The sequence below is a fragment of the Protopterus annectens genome, chromosome 11.part0 (genome assembly GCF_019279795.1).
Source record: "Protopterus annectens isolate FY-2018-M chromosome 11.part0, PAN1.0, whole genome shotgun sequence".
Classification (NCBI taxonomy): domain Eukaryota; kingdom Metazoa; phylum Chordata; order Ceratodontiformes; family Protopteridae; genus Protopterus; species Protopterus annectens.
In genome coordinates, this window is record NC_056745.1 from 342,315,172 (window position 1) to 342,329,164 (window position 13,993).

Below are 13,993 nucleotides of genomic sequence, written 5' to 3' on the forward strand. Positions count from 1 at the left end.
GCAATTAAATTACTATGTTCATATGCATACAGTTGTGATCAATCTTATATCAATGTTCCATGATTAAGGAAGGTTTCTCTGTATGTCCATACACATACCACCCAAAACCATGGAGCACACATTTGTACACTGCAGCACTTAATGCATGTGCCAAAGTAGCATTCTCACCATTATATTGGCAGAACAAATATCTGCTGCCATGAAATCCAAAGCAATGTCCATTCATATGTGTTCTTGTAACATATCAAGGGATAAGATTAATGTTATATAATGGTTGTTGTGTGATGTCAGTATATTCGCACAAAATGAATCCTTATGTTACAAATGAACATTAAGCTGTACAACTCCTCCAAATGACAATATGGCTATTAATCACATTCTCCACAATGGAACTGTCATCACAGCTCTTGAACTCCACCTATGTGAAGGCATTCAATCAGCTGTACTTTATTTGCCTATAATGTTTACATGCTAAAATTGATGGGGTGGCCTCTACCACCCTAAACGTGCAAAGCATAATTGGGGTGTATGTCTTTCCTGCAGAACAGTTAAGGACACAAAAGCTTTCAGTCACTCAATGCTGGTTTGGAACACTTGCCTAAATGTTGATAAAATCAACCCCATAGTGGGATCAATGAATGTGCCCTGGTATAAGTGCATCTCCAATTATCATATGTGTGGTTATTTGAAAGCATTACATCATGTGTATAACTCAAGGAATATATGTCCCTTTAATTACTTAGAAAATATCTTGCTGTATGTCAGACAACATTGCCTAATGCTAAGTATACCCAAACACACCTTTAGCCCCCTGCTGTTGCCACTGTGACAGTAGAACAACAATTATGTACAATGTGGATATAATCCTGTATTTGAACACATGTTTTACTTAGGCAACAACATACATTACATTGTCTCATGTCCTCATTCCTGAGGAGGTATCTCACTACAACTGTGATGGAACAACAATCTGTTCAAATGACAGCATCAGTCTTCAGTACAGCCTTTCCAAAGGAAATGTAGAATAAACTCTTGTAACAGGAAACAACATCTACCCATGAACATAGCACGTGTGGGTGACATCACTGTTAACAACATGTACACTGACTGTAAACAGTGACATCAGGATTTGAACTATATAGCTAACATCACAGGCTAATGAAGGTTTGCTGAAACCCAAGAACTAATACAGATTTATTTCACAACTGTGACACTATAAATTTCAATGTATGACTTTACCATTTTGTATTAACTTCATGCTTCCACTAAAAAGTGGTTGCACAGCACAAGTACACTGTATAGATCTTTATCATAAATGCACTTGCAGCCTGTTCTGTACAGTAAGAGTAAGAAGCACACAATCACAAGCAGTCATTCCTGTATTTGAACTTCCTACATGTGTAGTGACACAATTTACTAACAAGTGTTTACACACACATACCACAGAAGAAGTCTGATTGCATATAAGCCACACTGCTTCTTTGAAAGGATGACATACACTGTGTCATGCATAGGAGATGTGTGTGCAAAAATGGCTTCTGCAGCTATGTGCAATTCTAAATATAGTCAGTACTAAGAGATATAAGATACTCCTGCATTAATTTGCATTCTCACACACACACACACACACACACACACACACACACACACACACACACACACACACACACAAATCAGACAATCAGAAGATTTCCACTGGTGTACTTGACCTCCCTAGCTATTGACTGACACAATCTACAAACAATTGTATTATATGCATGCTCCACAGGAGAAGTCTAATTTTAGTGGTGTGAGAGTGCATTATTTAAATGGTGACCGCATCAATGTGTTGCAGACAGTATTCTTTTGTAGACAGAGTGAAATGGGCTTGTGGGCCTGATCTAACCATGTAAATGTTTCTAATGAATGGAAGTCAAATGCGCACACATATTGTTTTAATCCTGCAGTAATACAATGGACCCATGGTCACACAACATGACTGCTGTGAAATTAGAACCCTCTACTATCTAGCTATGCAATCTGGAGGACACAATTCTTAATGTAAGCACCACTATAGATGTCCGACTTTTATAGTGTGAGAGTGTACATTATAGAGGGTGACATCAGTGTAGTTTTGCAGAGATGATGATGTTTTGAGAAGGGTTTCACATTGATGAGAACTCACCCTGCATTGTAAAATTAACCCCAAACTACTACTGTATTGTGGACAGCAATAGTTAAGGTCATATTTGCACAACTTCACACACACACACACACACACACACACACACACACACACACACACACACACACACACACACACACACACACATAGAGTTGACTGCTGTGAGATTAGAACACCATACCTATCTACTGGAACAATCTAGAGGAGACAGTATGTAAAACAGAAGTGCTACTGCAGAAAACTGACTTTTAAACTCTGACACTGCAGTGCAGATAGGATTAGCCTTTCATTCTGTATCTGAGAAGATATTGTGATGTTGAAGGTTTTGTGCCAATCCATATTTGTTGATATGACAGAGTAAGGGCAATGTTATGATCAATAATACATACATATGGATGATTTATGTCAGCTATGCTGTCATTAATTCATATTGCAGAACTAAGTGTGACACGTAGCTACCTGTCTTGTGTATGTGAGACACACACACTTGTGAAACACAGGGTGGACAATGCATCATTCATAGCTCATCAGGTTATGTGATGGTATGTAAACCTTAATGAATAGTACTGATATCAGCAATGGTATGTGATCATGCATGGGCAATGTGGACTGTCAATACCAAGCGATACTGAGGGATAAAAAATGATGAGTTATGTACGTCAAGGCTGTATGTGGTTGTATATCATTGGTAAGTGTCAGTGCTGCAGTGCAGACCCAACTGTCCAGAATGAAAGTGGTTAATTAACCACACACATCACTGCATTTCACATGAGCACATTATACAGTTTCCATGTTAAAAATAATATATTCCAGTAGCAATAGTTATTTTTGTTCTAAATTTCTTCCTAGAGCTCAATGCTGAGAAGCATATTTGTGCAGATGTTGGCAAAGTTTTAGCATATGTGTGATTGGACTTTAATGTGTTAAACTTGAACTGTGAAGTACCAGTGTTTAGTGGTGTTCAGTGGTGCTACCTGGCGACCTTTGTACAAATAAGAATCGCAGCGGAAATGATCTGATTACATTTACAACAGATCTCTTTTATCTTCCTATGTTGCATACATTTGCATGGGTCTATATCACGTTGTAGAACTCTTAAAAGTTCGAACGTCATATGGTCGACACCATATGAGCAAACTTTTAAAAGTTCGAATGTTTCAATGGAGATTTCCATACAGTGCGGAATGTGAAGGGTTGCTGGGGGAACTTGCCCCCCTACTTAAACTATTCAGGTAGGTTTTTTATTTGGTTTATTTTTTTTATACATTTTTGAACTTTTAAAAGTTCAATCATATGGTGTTGACCATATGACGTTCAAACTTTTTAAAAGTTCGATTATGTAATATAGACACATGCTCTGCATATTTTATTATACTTTTCAATGTTAGCTCCAAAGCTGAATTCAGAATTGAAATGAAATGTTGTGGTTGCCTTCCCTATTTCCACGATGGTACAATGTGAGCAGTGCTCTGTACTGAAGGAATCTGTAAAAAACTTAATTTGTTGTGCCTTCTACAGTGCAAACAGGTTTAGAGGGGACATGCAGTCACCAGCACTTTGGACAGCACTCAGTGGATAAACTCCAACTGTCAGCATGACTTTCATTGTGGCACAAGGTGTTATCTTAGTGAACTAAATGAAAAAGCATGGTTCAAGTCTAGTTTGCAGATCATTTTACAAAGGGTGTCAGAATGGGATTATTATAATTAATGTTAATCTGGACTTTAAGACTACATAGAAATGGCTATCATAAATATGTTGATTGGCCAAATTGTGTCAGTCATGGCTAATGAAATAATCATTTATATCTACCACACATGAGACATGCTTAAAGAGAAATCTAAAGTTAATGGGGTATAAAATGCGGTATAAGGAAAAAACTCACAACATTTGGCAATAACATTTGAAATGTCATTTAGCATCACAAGCTACATTTGCTCATTACCAGACCTCACTCAAATGCTGAGGACTACAACTGATCAAACATACGGGGCTTAGACAGATACATAGGCAACGTCTTTACTGCAGAGACTCAAAAACAGACAGTAAGAGTTTGCTGGATTTGGATTTTTGAAGAATGCTGGATTTGAACCATTGTCAAGATGAAAAATTAAGTTTATCAAAGTGATGATTATTTTTAGACCCCATCAAGAAAATCCTACTTCACACAAATCAAAATCACACCTTTGAAGGGACAGTGATGACTGATTTAGCCAATGGAAAATGTAGGTTTTATAATAGACTGAAATGCCATCACATGACATTTACATCCATAAGCTTAATGAATGAATAGTCAACAGTACAAACGGGTGAGAAAGAAGGGGTGAATATGTGGACTCTAAGATTAGAGAGGATGTGATTAGTGCAATGAAAATGCGAATGGAATTAATAATTGTTGGGTGCTAACATTTGCAAAGTCATGTTTGTAGGTAGCTGTTAAAAAAAATACATTCAGATTATTCAGCTTGCGCCCAAATAGTTGTATAAACAATGCTGATTAAATCGTCATAAGTAGGCAAATCACAAGTCTAATTTCTCAGTTTTATACTTCACTGCATATTGTGATTAAACAATTTAACATTTGAAAAGTAAAGGTCTGTACCATTACAAAGAAAAATAATATATTTATTAGCACCTCTGAAAAGTCACTCTTACCAGAAAATCATTATTTGAATATCAAACAACTTTGGTTGGAGGAGTATAATTCAGGAATTCTGGGAAAGTGGGAAATAGCAAGAAACAAAAAAGAACTCCCAACTGCCACGGGTTCCAAGAATCATATTTTAATATACAAACAGTGATATACAAATGGTGACTGGGTTTTATACTGTTTAAATATTGTTTGTAGGCTTTGTTATTTTGTATTGGTCTGATGAAGCAGTATCTTACAAGGCGAAAGTGCTCACCATTTGTATATCACTGTCTGTATATTAAAATTTGATTCTTGGAAGCTGTGGCAGTTTGGAGTTCTTCCTTGTTTCTTGCTTAGTACATTTGATGCACTCCACACTCTTACTCAGCAGCTGTTTAATAATGGGCTAAGGGCATATGGGAAGAAGTGGGTTTCACTGATTTGGAAATAATGGAATTAAGTTAATACACTGGGATGTCTGCTGTCTGCTTCTCCCTTTCTCTTCATTTCCTTGCTTTATATAGCAGAAGGCTTTTATAACCAAGATAGTCATTATGAGTCACTGGGTCCTTGTACATAGCCTGTAGTAATTCTACCAATGTTTCTGGGACTTCAAACCACCGCAGTACTGCCCAGATCAGCTTTCTTGGGACCTTGTCATATGCTTTCTCCAAGTCTAGGAAAGCCCAGTTTGACTCTCTCCTCTTCTCTAATTTCTTCTCAAGTATCTGTCTCGATGCAAACATTGAGGGGTTCCCAGTGGGAGTGGGTGTACACCAGGGTTCAGCTCTGAGCCCACTGCTGTTCATACTGGTAATGGACTACATCAGCAAACAGGTTGGAGGGGTCAGAGCAACAAAGCTGCTGTATGCAGATGATGTGGCAGTACAGGCAGACTCTGATCTAGAACTTCAGCAAAGGATAGGAGAATGGAATGCAAATCTGAAGGCACATGGGATGAAACTAAGCACAGATAAGATGGTGGTAATGGCCGCAAATTGGGGAAATCAGAAGAAGGTGAGAATAGAGATAGATGGGAAGATAGTGGAACAGGTAAACAGCTTCAAGTATCTGGGAGGGGTGGTTGAGGAGAAGGGTAGTCTGAATGAAGAGGTTAAAGGTAGAATCAGAGGGGCTGCAGCCAACTGGCATAAAGTATCAGGTGTAGTATATGACAGAAGAATGCCAAAGAAGCTGAAAAGTAAGGTGTACAAGACAGTGGTGCGACCAGTACTACTGTATGGTACAGAAACCTGGGCAGTAAAGGCAGAACAGTTGAAGAAGATAGAGGTGATGGAAATGAAGTGCCTGAGATAGTGGTAGGATGCACACTGCAGGACAGGCGAAGAAATGAGGACATAAGAGCAGAAGCCAAAGTAGCTCCAATTGCAGAAAAGATCAAAGGGAACAGATTATGGTGGTTTGGGCACATGTGCAGAAAAGCAGAAGACAATCCGATGAGGGAAATTTGGGACAGACAGGAAGAAGGTAAGAGGATGCGAGGGCGTCCAGCAAAGAGGTGGATGGATTGTGTGAAAGAAGATCTGCGACAGTCAGGCATGAGTGTTGAAGAAGGCAGGAGAGTGGCACTGAATCAAGAGAGTTGGCGACAGTTAATACGATACCCCGACCCCATGTAAATGGGAAAAAGGGGATGATGATGATGATGATGATGATAGTCATTATGAATTAGTGCAAATATGTAGCTCTTTAAAATTGTGCATATACAGTAAAGTGCATAGCATTCCAGCCTGGACCTGATACCTCTTGGATATAAGAATGAAGTAAAATGCACAAATCAGATTGAAACAAGGTTATTTTAAGCATCATCATTCTCAACAAAATGATTCTAGAAATCAGTAGTTAATGCTTCAGCATATTGAGAGGTATCACCTGTTCCTCTCTCTACAGGAATGTGATGATTTGGGTAGGTCTGAAGATGGCAAATGGTAAATGTGTTGAGATTTTAGGTTCATAGGTTCATAGGTTCATACTAGGCTATCTGCCCTAGGGCATTTATAAGCCTGCCTATAGTGTGTTTGGCCTTCTCCACCCATTTTAAATGAATTCTGCAATGCCCTTTTTCGAGGTTAGTATACTGTGCCTTTGTCTAACAGTGACACAGAAGTGATAACCGGGGTAAACCTACAATCTGCCATCCACTCATCAAGATTCCTCTTGAAGAGAGTCATTGAGGGACTCTGCCCAACCTGGACTGGGATTTTATTCCAGAGTGAAGGGAGCCTCTGGGTTATGAATCTGTCCCTCCAACATGTCCTATTTATTTCAGTGCTGAGGTTCAAGTCTCTTGAGCGCGTGGCTCAATGAGATTTGGATTTTCTGAGGTGCAGCATGTCCATTAATTTCAGGTTGGACATGGCTTTATAAGTCAGGCACAGATCGCCTCTGAGCAGGCAGTATGCCACTGAGTAGAGCTGGAGTTTCTTTAACCAGGCAGCATATGGCATCTGTTTGAGCCCTTTGATCATCTTGGTGAGGTACTTTTGGGGTCTTTCCAGTTGCTGCAGGTGTCTGGTAAGGTACATCCCAAAAGGGGCATTGTACACAATTATGGGCCTGATGAGGGATGAGTAAAGAGGCATGATGACCTCCCCTGATCTAGATGTGAATCCCTTCATGATTAGGTGGGCTATATATAATGTTTTTCTAACCACTTTGGCCACGTGGTTGTCAAATGAGAGATTGCTATCAACTTGTGTCTCAAGGTCCCTAATTACTTCTTCTGTACTTAATGGATTACCACCTATGTGGTAATTTGTGGGCACTTTGTTTTTGCCAAAGGGGATGACTATACACTTTTTGGCATTTAGCTTGAGGCCATGGCTCTGACACCAGTTGTCTGTTTCTATGAGGCCCTTTTGGAGGATGCTTGTGTTGGCTGGAGAGTCGATTATGGCACCCAGTTTGCAGTCATCTGCGAACTTGGTCAGCCACAGTCCTTCCGTGTTGGCCTGTACCTCCGAGAAATATATACCAAACAAGAGAGGTCCCAGGACTGAGCCTTGTGGGATGCCACTTGTAACTGGTTTGGAGTCTGACATGGCTCCAGCAATTCTAACCATGTGAGTTCTGTCCTTGAGCCAGTTTGCAACCCATCTAGTGGCATAGGGGGTTATATTTAAGCTGGTGAGCTTATCTATAATGGCCCGAGTGGGGTATTGTATCGAAGGCTTTTGCGAGGTCCAGGTAGGCTGTGTGGACCACCTTCCCCTCGTCAATATCCTTGGTGTCTGTTTCAAAGAAATCGACCAGGTTTAAGAGGCAGGATCTGCCCTTAACAAAGCCGAACAGGGTAGGATCCAGTGTCTGTAGGTCCCCAATATCTTTATTTATGAGGTCCATGATGATCCTTTACATAGCTTTGCAGACCAAGCTAGTCAGGTTTATGGGGCGATAGTTTCCAGGATCCGTTGAGGCACCACCTTTGTGGAGAGGGACCACTGTTGCTGTATGCCACTTACATATCCTGTAGTAAGGCTGAGATTGAACAGTAGTTTTATGTTTAGGTTTAGCTCTTCTTGGAGTTTATGTAGGACACAGCCCAGGACACCGTCTGGTCCCATTGATGGTGTGTTTTTTGCTTTGGAGAGGGCGGCTCTTAACTGAGCATCTGAGATGTCAGGGGGGGCAGCACTCTGCTGGAATAGATATTTGCCCTTTTGGTGGGGAGGGGGGGAGAAGTTTGCACTGAACCTGTCAGCTAGGATGTTGGCAATGTCTGTGGGTTCGGTGTATTTTTTGTCATTTTGGACTAATTCTGAGCATATCTGGGAATTCCCACCCAGGTTCCTAACATAACTAAAGAAAGCCTTGTGATTATTCTTAGTGTCCTGTGCAATTTTTCTCTCGAAGCTGGCCTTAGACGATTTTATGAGTGCCCGTAGTTTTTTGCTAGTACTGATCAGAGATGCCTTCCCTTTTTGGGATTTTGCTCTATCATGTAGTAGCTTCCTCCTTCTATTGTATAGTTTGTTTATGGCTGGGGTCCACCAGACAGGACGTCTGCCTTTGGAGGATTGGGTCTTGATTTTATTTGGGATTGCATGATCCATGCATTCCTGAAGGTGTTCATAGAATGCATTTATAAAGGATTCTGCAGTCTGGGCCGTATTTACCACAGGCCCGGGGGCTTTGAAGGATTCCACCTTGGTTTTGAGGAGTATGAAATTTGATTTAGAGAAGTTTTTCACTGTGGTTTTCTGGGCAGGGGGTGGGGTCGGGATGTGAATATCCAGTGAGATTAGTTTATGGTCTGATCTTACCAGTGAGGGATACACTTCTGGTCTGGAGCATAGAGTCCCCATGTTGGTGATGATCAGGCCCAGTATGTTTTCCCCTCTTGTGGGAGTGGTAACAAGTTGTTCCATAGCATTTGAGTTTATAAATTCTAGGAACCTTTGGGCTAGGGTGTTGGAGCTAGAGTAATGCTCCCAGTCTATGTTTGGGTAGTTGAAGTTGCACAATATAATGGTGTTTGGAGAGACCTTCATATTTTCCAGTGTTCTCAGGAAGGCCGAGTGGGGTTGCTGGGTTTGGGAGGGTGGTCTGTAGCAGGCTATAAACTGGAAGGCAGTTTTACCCACTGTTAGTTGCACATGGATAGTCTTTGATGCTTCGTGCTGTGCCACCAACCTGGAGGTGTGGGTATCTTTGACGAATATTGATACTCCCCCTCCTTTTGTGGTTCGGTCCAAGTTTTGGGGCCGAAAAGCATGGTATGAGGTATAACCTGGTAGTGCTGGAGTGCTCTCGGGAGCCTTGAACCAGGTTTCTGTTACTGCATGGATATCGATGTTCTCCATGCTAAGGAGAGTTTTGAGTGTGTGCATCTTGAGGCATTGAGTAGCATTACTCTTAGTTTCTTATCCCTTGTGATACCTATGGAGGTGGGTTTGTCTTTTGAGCCTTGCCTAAAAAAGGCACTATGGGGGTAGCAAGAGCCTTTGCCAATATCCGAAAGCCCAGAGGTGACAGGTGCAAGCTGTCCCTAGCGAAGCATCGTGGCTTGTCGAGCATGTCATCCCAGGCTGACAGTCATTGGATCCCCTTTGAATGACACCAGTACTTAAGCCAATTGTTGAAATAGATCATCTTGTCTTTATATTGTGGCATCATTCTTGGTGAGGGTAAGATGCTACTCAAGGTCAGGGTCATACTGGCCTGGGCTACATGCTCACAGAGCGCCTCTATGTCTCTTTTCATGTAGTCCAGGGAGGTACGTCTTAGGTCATTCATGCCATCATGGACAATGACTGAGTCATATTTGTACTTGCCTTGGAGTGACCTGAGTGCTTGTGTTATGTGGTGGATCCTAGCACCCAACAGGCAGCTCACGGTGACCTTCTCCTTGTTCAGCCTGGTGAGCGGGACGTCAGTGTGCCTGACGATAGAGTCACCTATTACAAGTGTATCAGGTGTGTTGTTTAGCCTTAAGGGCTGTGACTGTTTGACACACTGGCTTTGTGAGCTGTGTTGCACGTGTTTTGTTTTGAGGTAGCGGTTGCTTGGGTGTCTGCTTTGGAGGTCTCTGCTGCTTAGGCAGATTTTTATTTAGGGCCTCTGAGTATGTTTTTGTGTGTTTATGTGTTTGGTTTGCTGTCGTGGTAAGTCTATTTGAGACTGGAATTGTAGTGAGTGTGGTTTCCTTCTCCTCCTGACTGGTTACGCCAGTACTGAGTTGAGAGAGCTTAGCCTCCAGTTTGGCTATATGGTTGCATCTCTCACATGTGTTGGAATTTGTTGGGAGGAGGAGAGGGTTGTCTGTGTACATGAGGCAGTTGTAACATTGCCTCAAGATTCCCAGATTCACCAGCTGGACCGGAGAGGAGATTGACAACTGACCTTTAGATATGCTAGAATAGCATTGGGAATTCCTTTATAATTGAAAAAAAAAGGGCCAATGGGGAACAAGGTACTCAAGGGGAGTTTGTGAGGGTGTAGTGCTTTTAATTTTTTAGTGCTGACTTAGTGAGCAAGTGCCAGGTAACTTAAATACAATGTGTTACAAGTAACTTAAATGCAAAAACAACAAACAGTAACTTTCTGGATAAAAGATATTTCCCAAATTTCTTAATTGCTGTATAAAATTTCCCAAATTCCTTAATTGCTGTATAAAATAATTATTTTCTATCTACAATGCCTAAAGTTATACAAAACAGTATAAGCAGCTCAAATGCTACAAGAATAACCTTTTATTTTGGCCAAAAGTTGATGTTCAGTCCTTTAAACTGGCTGTGAGTACAATTTGTCCCGTGAAAGTCTCATTCCATTAAAACTTGCCCAACTTTAGGCATTTGAAAAGTGCAGCCATAGTTGCATTCTTAAAATATTTTGCTCTGATGCAAAATATGTGAAATTTCTCATTCTTTGTTGCATAGATTTTTGACAACAGACTACACTCTCTTACGTTTCATGGTGTAGTCTTTCACGGTATACTGTCATTCAGTTAAAAGTTGATCAACTTTTAATGCAAAATTCCTTTTCTTCTAGGATGGGCCAAAAGAGCACAACAGAGATTAATAAAACATAATCATTAGCTAGTTAGTAAGTTAACTATCAACACAAACACCTTATACATTCATAATTTGGCAGATGTATACTACCTACAGCAATATTCTCAGATATTTCTGGGCTTTAAGTAAAAAAAAAACTTGACTAAATACTCTCCTTGTCCACCAGATGTGACAGTCTTGCAGAGCTTGTTGACAGAAAAGTATACCCGTATTTTGCTATCCTGCTTGCTATTCTATTCCTGGTTAAATATGACCATCTCACTGTGACCTACTCAATGAGGACCTGCTTCATGGCCTTATTAACTCCTACTTTACACTAATATCAGTTACTTTCTATTTACTAGTCTTATTGAAAATCACAGATGGTATAGCTTCCCAGCAAGCCTTGCACCTGAGGCTGCCTACTCCTTTGAAATGCATTCTCTCTTAAATAGATTTATTGAGGCATCCATACCTATTCAATGTAGGAAAACAAAAAGGTTAAAACTAAATGCATGCATGGAATTCCCACATCAACAAACTCTTTAACAAAAGATTAAAAAAAAAAAACTTCTGTCCACCTAAAGTAGGGCTCCACTTCACAATTGCAAACGGGTTTCAAAACTGGTATGTAACCCCCCCCCCCCAAGCTTAATCCTGCCATGGAAAACTGCAAGGACTGCTATAAACTTAGGACTGCAAACAATTCAAGGTAACTCTAAAGTCTGTTTCAGCCATATTGGGAACTTAAAAGGAACCAACAATTTTGTACTGAACTGAATTCAAACAACATTTCCTTCTCTGACCACAAGGTTATTGCTGATACTCCTGTGGACAAATTATTTTTCAAATTCACCCAACCCACACTCTTCCATGCCTTCATTCCCCCTCATACCCTAGCTCCCAAAATCACTTTTGACAAAGTAATTGTGATACTTTCAAAAGTTAAAAAATACCATTCCCTGGTCTTGACAATATGCTTGGATATCTACTGAGAAACTAGTGAAAAAGTAAATCCTAAAGAGAAGAACCACAAACACAGCGTGTGTCCGTGTAGCCAACATACCCATAGAACTGTAACCATGGCTCAAATACTTTACTAGGGACTGCCAAAACCTCAAAAGTGTTATAAATACATGAAATGCAATAAAATGAATAAAAAGTCTAATAATCACAATGCTCAGTCCATGCATATGGAAAAGTATTGAAAAACATGTAAATTACAGTTCAGTTTAGCACTTTTGTCCCTTCAAATAAACAAGTGGGACTTCATCAGAACTGTTACAAAATAATTAAAAAAGAATTTATATACCTTTTTAAAAACAGTTAATTGAAATCTAATTAAAGTTTTAAAGCAACAGACCAAGTAACTTTGAATTTATTAAAATACAAGTTGAGCAACATGTCTTATTAATACAAATATCTTTATTAAAAATCACTTAAAACCGTATTAAAAGATATTTGTTACAAATAAAGTTAAACAAATGAAAAAATATATGACCATATCCATATAATGAAATTCATAACCACAGAATAACACATGTTCAAAATTTAAGCTCAAATATATTTAAATATCAGAATGTTAACTTATTAAAAGCTTCAAAGAAAATTGAACAACACTTACAAACACATGCAACCAAATTCTTGTTATAATTCTTAGCTCTAATTTTCAAAATAGTGTAATAGATGTACATTCATTCAGCCCAGGGTTTATTGTGGCATTAACTGCCAGATCAACTCCCTTTTTTCTAAAAGTGTCCCCCAAGCACCTCCTCTATTGCTACATGGAACAACCTCAATAATACCAAATAGATTTTTTTAAAAAGAAGGACAAAGTAAAGTATGTTTGCATAAGGAATTTTTATGTGCTTGCTATTAATAGCTGAATGGTGTTCATAAATAAGTTTTCAAAGGTGTCTTTCTGTCTTTCCAGTGTAAAATTTGCTCCAGTCTACACAGAAAGTTTTATGTATCACCCCCTTAGAAGCACAATTCCCTTCTGCTAAAACTAATTCCATTGCTGGAGACCATATATATATATATATATATATATATATATATATATATATATATATATATATATCGTGGGGGCTTCCCCTAGAATAAAAAAAAATCTTGGTTTCCCTTAAACATATTCCAATTTCTTTGCTACAATACTTTTAATCTCTCCCAAATATGATTCATAAGGTATAACTATAGTGTTAGTATATGACTTAGAATAACCAGAAATGTTTTGGGAATTATTGTGATATACCAAATCTTCCAGTCCCAAAAAGTTTTATATTTGAAACCCCATGCCTGGAGAATCTCTTTAGTAATCGTGCACAATAAATCCAGGTGCTATCCTCTTTCTCTGAACATGTAAACTAAATTACTCAATTCCACTTCAAAAACAGAAACATCTGAATACATATGGGCAATTCTAACAAGCTGCCCCTTAAAAATATTCCTTTTAGTATGTGCCGGGTGGCAACTTTTATAATCTAAATAACTATTGGAAAATATTTGTTTCCTGTATATTCTTGAACCAAAAACACCATTAACAAAAATCTTTACATATTATAACATCCAAATAATCGATCTTGTCAAAAGTGACTCTATTGATATACAATATAAATTCATCTTTAATGTGACCAGTATCTTTCCATAAAATAAATATATCATCTAAAAAGTGTAAATAAATAG